Source organism: Peromyscus maniculatus, chromosome 2 (genome assembly GCF_049852395.1).
Source record: "Peromyscus maniculatus bairdii isolate BWxNUB_F1_BW_parent chromosome 2, HU_Pman_BW_mat_3.1, whole genome shotgun sequence".
Lineage (NCBI taxonomy): Eukaryota > Metazoa > Chordata > Mammalia > Rodentia > Cricetidae > Peromyscus > Peromyscus maniculatus.
In genome coordinates this window covers 1,657,471-1,673,126 of record NC_134853.1, presented here as the reverse complement: position 1 = coordinate 1,673,126, position 15,656 = coordinate 1,657,471, and the positions used below count along the sequence as shown (strand labels likewise).

General features: G+C 38.2%; 1 long non-coding RNA gene across 1 annotated transcript; it reads right to left on the bottom strand.

The window, feature by feature from the left end:
• Positions 1-2,064: 2,064 nt before the first annotated feature.
• LOC143271626 (uncharacterized) lies at positions 2,065-10,895 on the bottom strand. The gene is made up of 3 exons (XR_013048829.1): positions 10,750-10,895; positions 8,156-8,242; positions 2,065-2,357 (listed from the first exon to the last, which is right to left on the bottom strand). It is a non-coding gene; the product is annotated as an uncharacterized LOC143271626 (long non-coding RNA).
• Positions 10,896-15,656: the final 4,761 nt, after the last annotated feature.

The window sequence follows — 15,656 nt, the reverse complement described above, 5'->3', positions numbered from 1 at the left end:
AAACACAATATCACCACGAAGAATACAATGTATTTTGGTCATATTCACTCTCCCCACTCCTCTCTCTAAGTACTTCAGGTCAGTCTTCCATTCTCTGCCTAGTCCTAAGTTCATATTCTATTGATATAGCCCATTAATTAAAATCTGTGCTGCCGAATACTAATGGGTGTTGGGCTATCCAGTAAAAATTGGTCAACCTTCTGTGGGCCATGTCCTTAAAGAAAATGTACTGTCCCTTCCTCAGAAGCCATCAACAGTCAATAGCACTCAACTGTGGGTGGTGTGGGGGTGCACAACCCCTTTTCCTCTATGCTACAATGTCAACTGGCTTGATTTTGTGCAGTCTTTTGTAGGCAACCACAGACACTCTGAACTTATAAGTGCAGGGGTCCTATCATTTTGTGACGGTACAGTTTCAATCCAGTCCTCCTTGACTTCCAACTTTTTCAGTCTCCCCATCCCCTGTTCCATGATGGTCTCTGAGTCTTCAGGAAAAAGAGTATGATATGGGTGTCTCAATTGTGGCTGAGTATTTTGCTGACACTTATTTTTTTTACTTTGACCAATTGTGGATTTCTGTGTTAACTACCTGTAGCTGGAAGGTTCCTCCTGTCCTGTGCAGCCCTGCAGTCCCTCAGTGACTTGTAAAATAATCATACAGAGGCTTAATATTAATTACCAATTGCATGGCCCATGGCAGACTTCTTGCTATCTAGCTCTTACAACTTAACCCATTTCTATTAATCTATAAGTTGCCATGTGGCCATGGCATTATTGGTCTGCTGTCATCTTGCTGCTCCTTCAGTGTGGCAATTGGTATCTCTTCTGTTCTCCTTTTTTCTTTCTGTATCTCTGCTTAGATTTCCCACCTGCATCTAAGCTTCTTTGTTATAGGCCAATGCAGCTTTATTTATTAATCAATCATAGCAACACATATTCACAGCATACAGAAAGATTTCCCACAACACTTGCCCTTTTCTGTCTAATCAAAAAGGAAGGTTTTAACTTTAACATAGTAAAATTACATATAATAGAACAGTTATCAAGCAGGAATTATAGTTATAATATCTAATCTATTTATATTTGGCAAAGTTAAAGAAAGTATTCTATCCTATATTTGTGAATCTAAGGTTTTATTTCTAATTTATCTTTGATCATAACCAAGGAAAATTATAATTATAGTTATTTAGTCTTGAACTACATCAAAGACCTGAGAAGGATCATAATAACACTGAGAAAATGGAAAATGCAAGCAAGCAATTTCCAAATTTCTTGCAAGAATAGACAGAGACAGCTGGCAGCCTGGACAGTCACCCAAAGTTTCTCTGCAATGTTGGAGCATCCATCTTCAGCCTGTAGGCTTAGAGCTATTTAGTTGCTTTTACCTGTGTCCTGTAGAATATCTGGTAGTCTCCTCTGTGAAGTAGGAAACTGAAGAACCATCTGACCTTGTTTTGGCAAAATTTAGTGGTCATTTTTCCATGGGTCCTGCATGTCCAGTCAATACAACATTTTGTCAAGCAGTCCATGTAAGAACAGTTTCTTGGCCAAATGGCTGACTTTTGCCATAAGGAAATCAAACACCATATGGACTTTCTTTGGTGCCCATCATCTTCTTTGAAGTGAAACATTGCTGCCAGAAGCAGACATGTCTTACTGTCCAGAAATTTTTCAAACATTTTAGTGCCAGATTCTATAAGTCTTTGAAATGTTTTAAGATTAGCTACCTAATTGAAATGTACCTTGACATACCTAAAAAACTTAACTAGCATGACTATAAATTTGATTATCCTAGATGTCTATTAATCCATATTTCTTAATTATATATTACAATTTTAAATGAGATGCATAAACATAATACCTTAAAGAAGAATAGAAATATACATATTGAATAACAAAATTAACTTTAAATTTGTAATAAACTAAAATCTATAGAAATGTAAAACATTTTAAAGAAGTTGTTGCTCTTTAAATGTAGATTCAATGATCTACCCTTTTATCCTATCATATCTATAATATCCCCTTTTTCTCTTTAGAAAGAGATTGCATTTATAATCAACCTCCTTTAAATATAAATAAACTTTTATAAACAATATTTTGGGAATTTGGGCATAGCTTCTCCTACTACTTCTTGCTGATTGGGAGTGCTGGTAATCTTATGGGGATCCTGATAAAATTAAGAATTATAGTTAAATCTTGGCTGTAGTAGTCTGTGAGGATGGATCATCTTATCCAGTTGCTTTGAAGTTTATTTCAGATGTTGGCTCTTCTGGGCCATGGTGTCATTGGAGACCTTTCAGGAGGTCTTGGAAGATCAAACCATATTAGCCTGGAAGCAATACACAGGTTCTCATCTTCTGTGGAAACAAAAACAGAACCTCTTTTCTAAAGCAATGTATCCTTAGACATAAATTTTGAAGTCAAGATACCTTTAAAATATACATATTGGTTTAACACAGCAGCCTGTACAATCAAATGCCTTTCTGAGGAGTTAAAAATCCCAAAGACAATATAATCCAAACTCTCTGTGTAATTTCCATCTTTATGTGGCTTATTTTTTATATTACTTTAACTGTCTCTTTGAAGACTTTGTTTTTAAAATTATCTATGTCTTTATATAAGTGTATATCTTCCTTCTCCTCTCTCTTCCAAGCCTACATACATTTTTATACATAGTGTAAACCATTTAGAGGTTTATTCCATCTGAACCTGTCTTTTGTGTATCTATACTCCTTTTCTGATCATCGCTAACTGTAATGTGGCTAAGACTGAAGCGGCATCCCTGGCTGCTGACTCCACCCATTTCAGCTTCCCAACATGGTGGAGGTACCCAGAAGAATCACACTTACTGCCAACTCTGGGAAGCAGTGGGTCTCTGCCTCCAACAAGCAGTGTGTAGTCTGGAAATATTTTTTTTTTTTTGGTCTCTACTAGCAAGAGCTCAATACACCATGCAGTGTACTTCTTGGCTTGGCTTGGAGATACCTCTTTGTACTGCAGCAGAAATTTGCCATGCTGTAGGTCAAGCCCACATGCCATGAACCCACCAAACTGTAGCTCATATCTTGCCTGAGAGACATAACTAGGAAGCTGTTTCCAGCTCTGTTTTAGAATCAGTTTTTCTCTCTCAAGTTTTATGTGGAAAGTCAAGCCAACACATTGGGCAGCCAAACATAGCTGAAAGGTTCCTCTGGTCCTGCCCAGCCCCATGGTCCCTCAGCCACTTATAAAATAATCATACATTAGTTACCAATGTATGGCCTATGGCAAGCTTTTTGCTAGCTAGCTCTTATAACTTAAGCCATTTCTATGAATCTATAGGTTGTCTTGTGGCCATGTCATTACTGATCTGCTGGCATCTTGCTGCTCCTTCTGCTGTGGCAATTGGCATCTCTTCTGTTCTCTTTCTGTTCTCTGTATATCTGTTTAGATTTCCTACCTGACTCTAAGCAGCCTTGCCATAGGCCAATGCAGCCTTATTAATCAACCAAACAGAGCAACACATATTCACAGCGTAGCGAAAGACATCCTATAACAACTACCATCCACTGCACGAGGAAGCTTCTCTGATGAAGTGAGAGCTGCACTAATTTGGGGGTATATATTATGTCCCTACAGTAAAATAAGAGCAATGCATTCTTTCCTGGGGCCTATTAACTCCTCAATCATGGGTTATTGGTCAGAGTTACAGCATCCATTTCTTCCAGAGAAGTGGGCCTAAAACTGATCAGAAAGAAGTTGGTTGCTCATATAACGTTGCCACTACTGAGCCAAGTGAGCATATTTCAGGAAAGCCGTTATTGTAGCTCACAGAGTCATCTCTGGGTAACATTGTTGATGAATTTCTTCTCCTAGCAGTCTAGGTAGCACCTTCAGTGTGTGAAACTCTCCAGTGGGTAGAATGCTTCTTAGTTAGTACCAACTTGATTTTTCCATACCCTGTTGCAACAGTAGCACTTAGAGCACTCTTTCCTTCATTTTTAGACTCACTAAATTTCCTTTTAGTAAAAATTATGTCTTTATTATCAGAAAAATAAACCTAAAAACTAGCACCCATCAGAAACTATGCTATTACTGTATTATATATTCTTCCAAGTATATATTGCCAAAAAGTCCCCATGAATGTAAGAAGTCCAAATACAAGAATTGTGTTTCTCTAAAAGACACTCCTGGAGTAAGGTCAGACAGACAAGGAGAGTGGCTCTTTGAGCCTTTCCAGGTTTGGATGAAGTGAAAGAGAAACAACCTCATGTGATAGTTTAGAATTTGATGAAGATGTAAACATCTTGAAGAAGGATTGTGCAATTTTTTTTGGTTTACTCATTAACAAAACTTTTATTTGTCTTCTGTACCTTTGTAGTAAGTAGATTATTGTAAATAGTCTGATGATTATGTCCTACAATAATTTGTGTTACAGTCTTGAACATTGTGAGCAAAAGCCAAGCCCTGCTGAAAATTCCTATATACTGGAAAAACTCGGTGGGGTTTCCACCACAGGACTTGAAAACATGCATAGAAGTTTGCATACTTATTGTCCATTTACTTGTGACAATCCCCTCCTTTCTCTCTGTCTTTTACTCCTAGACAAGATCTTTATATACATACTAAGTTGTCCTCGTACTTGCTATATAGATCATACTGTTCTCCAAGTCATAACTCTTCCTCCTCAGAAATTTACTGTTGATATTATAGTATCTTTCTCCATGCTGGATGTGTGTGTGTGTGTGTGTGTGTGTGTGTGTGTGTGTGTGTGTGTGTGTGTGTGTGGTGTTGCTAGAGAGTTAATAGATCTTTAAACATGGTAGGAAATCACTTTCCTTCTGAGGTGCACTTTCATTCTTACTGTCATTTTTGTAACCACTTTGATAGATATGGGAATGAGGGCTGAATATACAAATGCAATTCTTTAATTCTCCATGTCACACTGTAATTAAAAATCTAAGAGTACAAAACAAAAATTATTGCAAGCTTCAAGAAGAAAGTATCACATTATATACAAAGGCAAACTCATCAGAAGTATATAAGACCTCTCAGCAGAATTCCAACCCTCAGAAAATTCTGAAATTTGGTATAGTCCAAGCTCTGAAAGTAAATAATTTATAAGCAAGATTATTATGTCTAACAAAGCTATTGTTTAAAATCAGTGGATAAAAAGACCCTCAAAGATAAATATAACTGAAACAAAATTAATGATTTCTATGTTGATATTGTAGAAGAAAGTTAAAGGAATTCTCCATACAGATGACAGAAATAGTTACAGTAAAAAAAAATAAAAAAAAACTTTAAAATAAATCAGATGAGAGAAGTATTAGAGCAAATGAGAAGCAGGAATAAATGAAACATTAATATAGCAAGTATCTAATATAAAGGACAAACAGAGCACTGAAAATAATGAGTATAAAAACTCACAAATTATTGAAATTGTCAAAAATTTCTAAGTGAAAATTCTAAATGTAAATGGCCTTAATTATCCAGTTTGAAGATGTACACTGGTTTGTTGCATTAAAGGTAACATCTACCCATTTGCTATTTAATTAACCAATTTAAAGATGCACACTGGTTTGTTGTATTAAAGGCAACATCCAACTATTTGCTATTGACAAGAAACACACCTTATTAGCAAAATTAACCTAAAACAAAGAAAAACCAGAGACTGAAAATGAAAGGGTAGAAATAGGAAGGAAAGGAGTACTTCTAAACTTACTTTACAAAGCTAATATTATCCAGATACCAAAACCAAAAAACAACGAAAAACAAAAAACAAACAGAATTCATTTTCTTTATAAACAGAAACAAAAACACTCAGTAAAATACATGCAAACTGAATTTGACAATACATTTCAAAGATTATACACAATGATCAAATAGTTTCATTTTAGACATGCAATGATAACTCAACATATGTAAACCAACACTATATAACTATAAATAGGAAAGAAATTCACATGATCATTTCAGTATATTTAGAAAAGTCTATTGACAAAGTTCAAAATAAAATCTCTAGAACAAGTTCAAAATGAATAAATACACTTCAATACATAAAGGCTATGCACAACAAATCAATAGCCAACATTATGCTGAATGGAGCTGGAGATCATAATTTAATAGTATAACTTTTGTTTAACATGCTGAAGATTAATCCTCACCACTATCAATAATTATTTATCATTTATCTATCATCTATCTATCTATCTATCTATCTATCTATCTATCTATCTATCTATCTATCTTTCTACCATCTATCTGTTAAAAAGCAAAAGCATTTTTATTCAAATCAAGAGTGATACAGGTGTGTCTATTCTCACTACTCTTAATATAGTCCATGAATTCCTAAGCAGAACAATACAAGAGAAAGAAATAAATGGGATCTAACTGGGGACAGGACAAAATTATCCTTATTTTCAGACAATATGGTCCTATATTTGAGACCTTAAATACTCAATGAGAAAATTCTTATGGTTTGATAAACACATTCAGGAAAGGACCAGGATATAAAGTCAGTGCAATGCAGCAGCTTTCCTAGATGCCAGGAAGAAACTCATTGAAAAAGAAGCCTGAAAAACAAACCCATTTACAACAGAAATAAATAAAATATCTAGACATATTCATAACCAAAGATCAACTCAGAAATGATTAAAGTCTTCAATGTGGGTACAACCTGATACTTCAAAATTAGTAAAAGAAAACTTAGGGGAAATATTTCATGATCTAGGCACAGCCAATGACTTTTTAAATAAAATTTCAGTAAGTTAGGAAATAACAAAAAAACTGATGAATGGAATTAAATCAAAAAGACTGTTAAAAAAAAGAGAGAGCAAAACTCTAACAAACAAACAAAACAGCAAACAAACAGCAAAACCAAAAGGGCTGGGAAAATAGCTCAGCAGGTAAAGCCACTTGCTATCCAACCTAACGACCTGAGTTCAATTTCCAGAACCCACATGGTGGAAGGGAGAACCAACTCCCTCTATATACATGTGATGATGTGAGAGAGTGTGTAGGTGTGCATAAATAAATACACATGAAAAAGAGGCTTCTTCAGAACAAAGGACACAATTACCAGAGTGAAGAGACAGCTCATAGAATCAGAGGAATCTATAACTAGACATTTATCTCACATGGATATTTCCAAGATATTATAACATTATTGTTTTTCAAGACAAGGTTTCTCTGTGTAGCCAGGGCTGCCCTGGAACTTGCTCTGTAGACCAGGCTGGCCTTGAACTCGCAGAGATGCACCTGCTTCTCCCAAGTGTTGGGATTAAAGGCTTGTGTCACCATTTTATTCAGCCATAAAAACAGACAAATTGATGGCATTTTCAGTAACCGGATGAAGGTAAAGAGATCACAGTATGAAGCAACCTAAGCCAGACTCACAAAGTCAAGTGTCACATGATTGTTTCATATACTAGATTTTGGAGGATTGTGAAAATTACAGTGGAATTGTTAGAGATGTGGAAGAGCAAAGTGGTAGGGGTCCAGTCCAAACGATTTGGGATTGCTTTTGTGTGGTGAAAGCTGTGATACTGCTCATCATCTGAACTGTGGCTGCTGAGCTTTAGTGCACACTCTCAGACTGGTCTCTTTCTGTCCTGCTCAGGCAACATCTGTGAAGTTATGGTTCGTTGAAGACATCCCCCTTTCCTTATGTAAACTGTAATGGCTTGATCAGGATGTGGTTAAACACCAGGAAGAGCCCTTGAACTTGGTTCTGTTTCCTGGTTTATTTCCTCTCTTATTACATCATTTTTCTTCCTCTTAGTTCAGTTGTGTAATCTGAACTATGACAGGGAGGAGGTACTTTAACAGGCACCACCATTGGTTCTCTATTAATCTTTCAGATGTTTGTGCCACCTTATTTGAATAATGTAGGTACAGAGGCTAGATGAATTATAGTTCCTTTAAGCATCATGGCTTAGAAGTTCTACCCTGGTTGGCCACCTGCTTTCAGCCTCATGTCATTTCACAGGGCTGAAGTATGATCCTATCTCTCCTCCCTGCCCTCCCCTTCAGTAAATTGGGTTTATAATAGAAACACTAAGTCAACATTAACTAAAGTGATACTGTCAAGTAATGTGATAAGACTCATGGTGATGTTTTATGGTAATAGATTCTCTTTGGGCTTCCTTTCTAAGACCAGGAGATGGTATCTCACCTCTTAAAGGGCAGACATAAAGAATGAAAAATCCTGAAGAAGGAAATCCAGGGCATACTTGGCTTCCAGTATACCTTCATTCCCAACCTGGTGGAAAAAAATGATTGTCCTGTTAAAACAAAATACAGTTAAGATTTATAAATAAAAATAACCTCTTGGTAGTGAAAGGAGGCTTGTAACAAACAAATCCTGTTTTGTCCCTCCAGACAGTCTTTCCTGTGAAGCTATTCATCCTGGTTAAGATGGTTACATTCATTAGAGTTCTTTATTCTAACTCTTTAGAAAAGAAATTACATAAACGTATGTTTTATAACCTTCATTTGTTTCTATTACTTAATTTAGGGAGGACAATAATGAAAAGGAAAGTCAATGTACAAGAAATAGTAAGGAGAATAAAGCATATTAGAACTGTTCAGATGGACACATTTTTGCTCCTTGTCTTAACACATTTTAGTGACCTAAGACTGAAATTTTTCTATGTTCCTCTCCAGGCTTAGATCTTTCTCAGTGCACCTCTCATTCCAGGTCTCATTTTAAGTCTGCACTAGGTGTTATAAAACAAAAAAAACATTATTTGTTTAATATGAAAGGTGGGAATGAAAAATGCACCTCTGTCTTTGGATTGTTGGGAGGACACAATGAGACACTTTTAAGTGTTTAGTATATTATCTGTCATAGGATGCATAAAGTGGTACTTATTACCACTAAATAATTTGATAGATTAAAAACATTTTTAAAGAATATAGTCAATTCCTACATGTGCTTAAAAACAAAACAAAACAAAAGAAATAAAAAAGCAAGGAGAATTCCAGATTTTCCACTGCTCTAGGTCCAGTATATTTACCTTTGGCTTTAGTTAGAAGAATATATTCCATTTTTCATATTCTAGTGATGCAAGCAATGAATTGTCCTATCATTTGAAGCCTCTACCTTCTCATGTCATGATATATGTACATTACATGTGGGTCTAATCCTCAAAAAAGCCAAAAACTTAATCAAAATTCAATGAAGGGCTAAACTGTCTATACTGGCTAGTTTTTGTGTCAACTTGACACAGGTTGAGGTTATCTGGGAAGACAGAATCACAATAAAGAAAAATGCCACCATAAGATTGGACTGTAGGCAAGCCTGTGGGGACATGTTCTTAAGTAGTGATTGATGTGTGAGGGTTCAGCCTATTTTAGGTGGTGCCACCCCTGGACAGGCAGTCCTGAAGTACATATGAAAGTAGGTTGAGTGAGCCATGGGGAGAAAGCCAATAAGCAGCATTCCCCAATGTCTTCTGCTTCAGTTCCTCCTCCAGGTTCCTGTCCTGCTCAACTTCCTGCCCTGCCTGACTTCCCTGGATGATGGCCTATAAGAAGTTGAATGTTGAAATAAATACTTTCTTCTCCAAGTTGTTTTTTGTCATAGTGTTTTATCATAGCAGCAGAAGTCCCAAGATATCCCCTGTCTCTAAGAAATAGCATTGCTTTTAAAACATGAAGTGACCCCCTTTTTAATATTATTCATTTCTAAATACTATTCTTTACTAATCATGCAAAATTATGATGTAGGGAAACATCTAAGATTTTCCAGGTGATTCTGCAAATAAGGTAGAGAACCCATTGGATTATTGATTAATTTAGGGCTTGGGAGAACAGAATAACTATCATGATGTTCAGTCCTAAAGTTAGACTGCTGGTTTTATTAGCTATTGGCTTGAATAGCCTTGATTTCACAGGGCTCAAATAATGAAGATGCAAAAAACTGACCAGAAATTTAAGGAACATGTCATTTAGAATCTTGCAGATTTTTAGAGGACTATAGAGCTGTGACCTCTTACCTCTGTTACATATATATATATATATATATATATATATATATATATATATATATATATATATTATTGAGGTCACTGTGTATTTACCAGCTGTATTTTCCAGAGAAGAGTTACTGGGGTATATTATTTTTTGGCCTCAGGTGTATGGATACACTTTTGGATAAATAGCAGGAGATCCTCAAATTCTTTTGTTTTGATTATTTCATTATGAGATCAAAATAGATGCTACTATATGATCCACCAGGTAAGTTTTGAACAAAGGGTGGGTCCTGAGATCTGTGACTTTGTAGAGTATAGGAAGTGTAATGGCTTTTAGCCCTTCTTGGACTGAGGAGTGTTTTGTTTGTACAGAAAAGTCGTAGGGCTGTGTTAAAAAGAAGGCAGATGGCTTGATTTTTCCTGGCAAGCAGATTATTTAACTTGCAGAAGGCTCACACCTTGTATCCTGCTGCCTGGTGGTCTGGACACCTCCCAGATGAATTGGTCACTCCTCCTCCACAAAAGTAAGTGTGCATTTACACATATCTTTCCAGTATGGAAAAAGGCATTCGTAGTTTTAATGCATTGGCGTTTAAATTGAGAGGAACTTTAATTCTTAAGTATAAAGTTATCTAGCCACTGTGTGTTCTGAACATATTATAAATGACTGAGGTTCATCTCCAAATACACAAAGGAAACTATGGTCGCTAACCAGACCCACCTTTATGTAGTTTGAGGTAGATGTACATTTCTTTCTTTTTCTTACAGAAATTCTTAACAAAGTAATACAGACCTTACAGACAGTTGCTGTGACAAAATTCACCTTCACTAATCACTCTTGTTGGAAGCATGCTCCCAGGGCATGTGCTGGAAGCATCCTTTCCTTATGTGGCCCAACCTGACAGCCTCACAAAGGCATGCAGGAGTAATCTTGCAGCGATTACTAATGGAGAAAGGAAAACAGATTCATGAATCAAGACTGTGTAGCTTTGCAGTTATATTCCTTTCATTGAAATGCCAAATGCATTTAAGGATGAGACCCTCCCCCAAAGTGTGATGTCTGTGACAGTAGCTGTCCCAATATGAAGTAGACTGAGCATAATGACTGTATGATCTGTATGAAGTTGTATCTTAAACAGTATATCACAATAGGATGGGGCCTTGGAAATAATAGACTACAATCCTGAATAAACCATTGATCTTTGATTCTTTAATATTTGAGAAAGGAGTTTGGAAGTGCACTGATCAGATCAGGGAATTCTGGTGCCCATACTACTGTGATGCTGCTGATGAAAAACCTTATTGTGGTTAAGGTTGCCTGGCAGATAATTGCCAGGATGGAGTGCTAAGCAAGCAGCCTCCGTGTCAGAGAATCTGACCTTGGGAAGATAATGAGACAAGGAGAATTCAGAACAGATGAAAGCCAAGAGTACCTACTTTATCTACTGACAGCCAGAGAACACCTTCATGCTCAATCAGTTCCCGCTAATGAGACAAGATGGGGCAAGATGGAAAAACAGCAGTAACAGGCAAACTTTTTTTTTCAGCTTAATGATCTATAACTTAGTCAGATAAAATTGTCTTTTCAGTCAGACAGCATCATAAGTCTGAGGCTAAAAAAATAAGGAACACCTGAATCATTTAGTTTTATTTACTTTGTAAGAGGTGATGATGTTCAAAGAAAGTAATGAAATTGGGAAGGCTGGGTTGGAAGGCAGCTCCTGCATATTTTGAAGTACATGCTTCCTGTCGGAGTTGACTGGGGAAGCAGCATTTTAAGATGGCTGTAACTTCCTTAAACAGTTCTAGTCTACAAATACTGATACTAGCTGATCCAACATCCAACAGGAATTTTAACATACATAAGACACTTTTAATTACTGGGTGTTTTCTTCTACCTCTTCTGTGCTGCGAGCTATTACATGTCTCCTGGAGATGACACTGCTATTTCCATGAAGCTTTGAATGGCTACCAACAGATGGACTTGAGAGGCCTCTTAGTGTTTTGCAGTTGAGGAAACAGAGCCTGGACCATGAGGGAAATGGCCATTTTGGGAATGACATCACAGCCCTTGCAATGCATCCAGAATCTCACTTAAGATCTGTATAGTGACGCTTACTAGTTCCTGTTACAGATGGGAAAACAGAGACTTCATAGGAACTATGAAAGTTCAACAGATTTTCATAACTAGTATGTCATTTGTTATTATTATGATCTGAGCAATTAACTAAATCCAAAATGAAGCAATTTACAGTCTTTTTGCTGCTGAGAAAGCTGGAAAAAGAGATCCTGCAAATGTTGTTGAAGGCCTTAAAATCATGAAAAAATATTAGAAAATCACTAGGGATAAGAGGAAAAATAATATTAAATAAAGCAAATATATTTTATATCTGCAGACATATGAATCTACAATGGACAATGTATGTGGTGTGTTTGTGTGTGTATGTGTGTGGTCAAAACTATTTACTGACGAAATTTCATTCTGTCACTAATAAAATGCTAGAATGAATCATGCTTATTAAGAATAATTGTGGACATTTATTCAAGAAATGGAAATTACTCATTAAGAGCCTAAAAATAAGAAATGCTAAGTCACTATCATTTGTCTCTGAAGTGGAACTGATGGAAAGATTGTTCTTGGGAATGTCATCCTTGATATACTGTACACTGATTTTTTTTAAATTTAATTTTTAAAAGAATTTTATACTTGAGTACTGTTTATAAAAATACTTCTTTTACCCACTCTACTCTTCTTGTACCCCCAACTCCTCTTCAAATTGTTGATCTCTTTCTTCATTATTTTGTTATATACATGCACAAGATTATAAAAATACAATCTGCTGAGTCCATTTGGTATTGCTCATATACATGTGTTTAGAACTGACCACTTGGTATTGTATAGCCTATCCGGTGACTCATTCTTGGAAAAGATTGATACTCCCTCTCTCAGTAGCCATTACTTGCCTGTAGCTCTTCACCTTGTGGTGGGCCTTGTAGAATTTTCCCAAGCCATGTTGCCATGTCAACTGGTGTAGTCATTATGAAGGCCTTGTTTCGGCAACAACATTGTTTGAGGTTTCCTGTGTTCAGCTTCTCTGTCATATATAAAAGACATGAACTTGCAGTAGAAATTGTGTTTTTCTGCTCTTACTGTATTTCTGGCCCCTCTCCCATAACTGTCCTTGAGCATTAGGTAAAGAGATTGTGCTGCTGATGTACCAACTGGAGTCAGGTGATCCACAGTCAATTGTCTTCTGTATTTTTATCACTTGTGGATTTCTGTGGTTGTCTTGCTACAAGAAGAAGCTTCTTTGATGGATAGGGAATACTTAGCTGTGGGAATACGGATAATGTTCAGCATGCATCTTGGAATTATACTGGTTTAGGATAGTAGCAGTAGTAGACACTCCTCTAGGATTCATGGCCTCACCAGCCATGGGTAGTTGGCTCAGTTTACAGTACAAAGCAATTTCCCTCCTATTGAGTGGGCACTGATTGAAAGCTTGTGAATATCTGTTGTGTTGGTCATTGTTGTTGTTATCATGCCTTACAGTAGGGTAGGATTATTGATCACTCTTGCTCTCTTCCCACATTGGCAGCTTGTACAGCACTTAATACTATGAGAGAGTTCTAGTTCTGTTTCTCCAAGTCCTGTTTTCAAAACATGTGGCATCTTTAGCATTAAGGTCTTTCCTTCAAGTTCTGGGAGACAACCAAGGGTGTGCCAATAGTCTATATCGTTTGGGGAGCCTCATGGACTCCCTAATAAAATGGTGAAGGAAGATTTCTCATGCTTGGAACTAATGTTTTTGTTAGATGTCTGTCACTCTTGGGGGAATCATTGTAAGCCCAAGTACCATAACTTCAGTTAATGTCTATCTATATATTCCATATATATTATATGTGTATTTTAAGTAAACATAATGATATGTTTCTCTACTTTTTTCAAAAATCCTAGAAATTGTTCATCCCTCCTCTTTCCCCTTCCTTCTGTACTGGTCTCTTTCCTACCTCCCCAGTTAAATTACTGCTGTTTTAACTTTTATTGATTCTTTGTAGATTTCACATCATACATTCCAGTCCCACTTATCGCCCCATCTCCTACATCTGCCCTCTGCCCCTTGCAACCTTCCCCCCAAAATCAAAACCAAATTTAAAAGAGAAACCAAAGGTCAAACAAAACAAAGAAGCAAAATTAAAACAAAAAACAATTTTTTTTAAAAAAAGAAGACTCGTGTCATGGAAGCTGTAGTGTGGCCTGTTCAGTCACACAGTTCACCCTTTAGTCTGTTCATCTTTACTTGTAAGTGTTCATTGCCAGGAGTCATTGGTCTGGCTCTAGCGAGTCCACTGGTTTCTGTTACAACTCGGATAATGGGTTCTCCCTGGGGCTCCTCATGAATATCCTGTTGTCCTGTGTCATGGAGAGTCTGCTGTGCTGGATCTGTAGGTTCGTTTCCAAACAGCTTCACTGTTTTGCCCAGGCAAGGTGCAGGGCCCTCTCTCCCACTGCTGTGGGGGCATAAGAGAGGGCAGGGGCAGCTCTCTTGCCCCCAGGGCTGGCTTCTCTGCACCCCAACAACAGGTCAGCTCTAGTGTGTGGCTCAGCTGGAGTGTAGGGCCTGCTATCCTGTGTGCTATAGCTTGTGTGGGGCAGGGCTAGTTCTCTCACTGTTGTGACCCTGAGGCCATCTCTCTCACCTGCCATAGGTAGCAAGGGGCAGAGAGGGGAGGACACCTTTCCCTTACCCTTGCCATTGCATGGCAGATGAGACGAGGCAAAGGTGCAAACCTATGGTGAGTGGTGGGGCCATCTTCCATGGGTGCAGGGGCAAGCTCTCCCCTGAGGGGTAGGGCCAGCGTGTCTGCTGCAATATCCACTGAGGGGCAGGACCAGCCATTCCAGGGCCAGTGAAGGACAGGGCTGGCTCTGCACAGCATGGTTCCAATGACTCCCATTCTAACACAGACCAAAGACATCACCACAGACCCCAGCTCTAGCAGAACCACAGACCCAGACATGGCCCTTGGCAGCAGCTCAGGCACGGATGCCACAATAGCTTCAGTGGCAGCACAGGTCACTCAGATCAACACAGCCACATCATTCCCCCTCCCTATCCTGGCACCAACATAGTCCCAGGTGGCTGGCTAGATACTGGGCATCCACAGAGCCCTCAGTGGCAACTGGAGCCACAGACATTACCCAAGACCAGAGCATCTTCAGGGTCACAGACCCAGACATGGCCCTAGGCAATGGCCTGTGCCAGAACATCTCCATGGCTCCAGGTGGCAGCACCAGCCACCCAGATCAGCATGGCCCTGGGTACAGCATGGTCCTTGGACACTGACATGTTGGGAGGTAGACAACCAGACCCCAGTCATCTGCATGGCCCTCCATGACAACCGGAGCCCCAGACATCAACTCAGATCCTGGTCATTGTAGGGCCACGAACCCAGACATGGCCCTCTGCAGCCGTCCTGACCTGGACGACATTATGGCCCTTGGTGACAGAAGAAGTCACTCAGATCAGGATGTCCCTGGTCACAGCATAGCCCTAGAACAACCTCATGGCCACACGTTGTGGCCCAGACCCCAAGCATCTATGTGGCCTTTGGTGGCAATATGGGCCATGGGCATCTTCAATACAGGTCCTGTCTGTGCTGATCTCCTTCCTACCTCCTTAAATTCCTGCTGTTTTT